General features: G+C 36.2%; 1 non-coding gene across 1 annotated transcript; it reads right to left on the bottom strand.

Moving 5' to 3' along the window:
• Positions 1 to 1745: 1745 nt before the first annotated feature.
• LOC133780791 (small nucleolar RNA R71) lies at positions 1746 to 1851 on the bottom strand. Its single transcript, XR_009869608.1, has one exon. It is a non-coding gene; the product is annotated as a small nucleolar RNA R71 (small nucleolar RNA).
• Positions 1852 to 2405: the final 554 nt, after the last annotated feature.

Genomic DNA, 2405 nt, shown 5'->3' with positions numbered 1-2405 from the left:
TGAATATTAGAAGAAAAAGTAAAAGGAAAGAACAAAAGAGACCCATGTATATACCAAAAGGAGGGGAAATTTTGTACTTGGATGGCCACATTGGGAAACCTAGAGGTACTTAAAGAAGGGTCAGCTGCATATTGAGGGAGTCTGCCATTTTTGGAAAAGAAAAGTAAGAAAGAGAGGAAGAAAAAAACCAGAATTCAAGGAAGAAGAGGAGGAGAACGGATAAAGAAGCTCAATCATCAATTGGATTTGTTCTTTCTCTTGTTTCTAAGCTTCATTTTATATTTTGTAGTTTGATTTCTACTCTGAATACTTATGGGCTGTATTGAATTTGGATTAATGCTCTTTAAATCAGCCATGAACTAATTTTTTGTGTGGCTTGAATTGTTGATTTACCCTATGTTATAGTGTAGTAAATTATTGCACCTTATTTTAGTGAATCTCTCTTGTTTCATTCAAGTGTATTTATTGTTAATCTCTTGTTGTTGTTTGGCCAGAAATGGCAAGATTGTTTAATTATGTTTGAAGCTAGAAGGATTAAATATAATGGAAAGAACTTGGATGACACAAGTCATAATCTATGTTAGGTTATGTTAGTAAGTAACATAGGGATGTGCTATTTTCCTTGTGTAACTTTTGAGAACTGAACCTTGAATTTTTATTATTAAATCGGGTTTGACATAGGAATATTTTTAATTAGGTAAAATAATTAATATCATAAAATTTGGGAAAGTTTTATGAGTTTTTATTGAATTCTTGTTAACCTGGGTGTTTTGCTAAAATATTGTTGCCGCAATCTGTTCAATATAATTAACATAGGGGGAATTAATAATTCAAGTCCATTTTACAATTCTCGTGTTTCTTCCGAATTACTTTGTTTAGTTCAGTTTTATTTTCAGTAATTTTATCTTTTTAATATTTCGTTAAGCTTACAAACAACCAATTTAATTGTCAATATCTTTAAGTTGTTTAGTAAATATTTTGCCTATTTTTCTATTTTGCAATCCCCGTGGAGACGATTTACTTATCACTGTATTACTTGTGTGACTGCGTATAATTGTGTATTTAAATCAATGAATTTTTCACAAGTTTTTGGCGCCGTTTCCGGGAAGTGGAATTAGAAATTTGTGTAATATCAATTACTTGCAATTTAATTTTTCTTTGTTGTTCTTGCTCGTTCTTGTGTGTTCTCAGATGATATTTGTATGAACGAGCAAGAAGACATTGAACTAGCTCTTATTGACCTTGAGATTGAACGAACATTTAGAAGAAGACTAAGGGAGCAACGAGCTCAAAATTGCCTTAATATGGCTGAAGAGATTGAAGGAGTTGAAGGTGCTAATAATATCGCTAACACGATTGCTTTGGATGATGATAGAGAGAGAGCCATAAGGGAGTATGCTGCCCTCATGTTCAATGAGCTCAATCCGGGCATTGTTAGGCCTGCAATTCAAGCACCCTAATTCGAGTTAAAGCCCGTGATGTTCCAAATGTTGCACACAGTGGGCCAATTTAGTGGGCTGCCTACTGAGGATCCTCATGTTCATCTTCATTCATTTTTGGAGATGAGCAATTCTTTTAAGCTACAAGGAGTGAGTGACAAGGCCCTAAGGTTGAAATTGTTCCCTTTCTCTTTGAGGGATTGAGCTAGAGCTTGGCTCAACACCCTTCCTCCCGACTCGGTGACTACATGGAATGAGTTGGCTGAAAAATTCTTTATGAAGTACTTTCCTCCTACAAAAAATGCCAAGTTTCGCAATGAAATCATGCCTTTTCAGTAGCTGGAAGATGAATCCTTTATGAAGCTTGGGAGATATTTAAAGAGTTATTGAGGAAGTGCCCACACCATGGGATTCCACATTGTATACAAATGGAAATATTCTATAATGGGTTCAATTCTTCCACTCATATGGTGATGGATGCTTCAGCTAATGGGGCTATTCTCTCTAAGTTCTACAATGAAGCCTATGAAATTTTGGAAAGGATTGCTAGCAACAATTACAAATGGTCCAATTCTAGAGCCTCAACAAGTCGAAAAGTAGCTGGTATACTTGAAGTGGATGCATTGACAACTTTGACCACTCAATTTTCTTCAATGACTAACCTTCTCAAGAACATGAGTTTGGGGGGAATGGTACAACCAGCTGCTATGGGACAAGTTGCTGATGTGTCTTATGTTTATTGTGGAGATGGGCACACATTTGAGAGTTGTCCTTCGAATCCTACTTCGGTTTGTTATGTGGGGAATCAAAATGCCAACCGTAATAACCCATATTCAAACTCTTATAATCTGGGTGGAGGCAGCATCCAAATTTCTCATGGGGGAATGAAGGAGCTAGTTTAAGCGGAGCACCAATGAAAAACAAGCCTACATATCCATCGGGGTTTTCTCAACAACCACCTCCTCC

Source organism: Humulus lupulus, chromosome 5 (genome assembly GCF_963169125.1).
Source record: "Humulus lupulus chromosome 5, drHumLupu1.1, whole genome shotgun sequence".
NCBI classification, from domain to species: Eukaryota; Viridiplantae; Streptophyta; class Magnoliopsida; order Rosales; family Cannabaceae; genus Humulus; species Humulus lupulus.
This window is presented reverse-complemented; position numbering and strand designations above follow the sequence as displayed.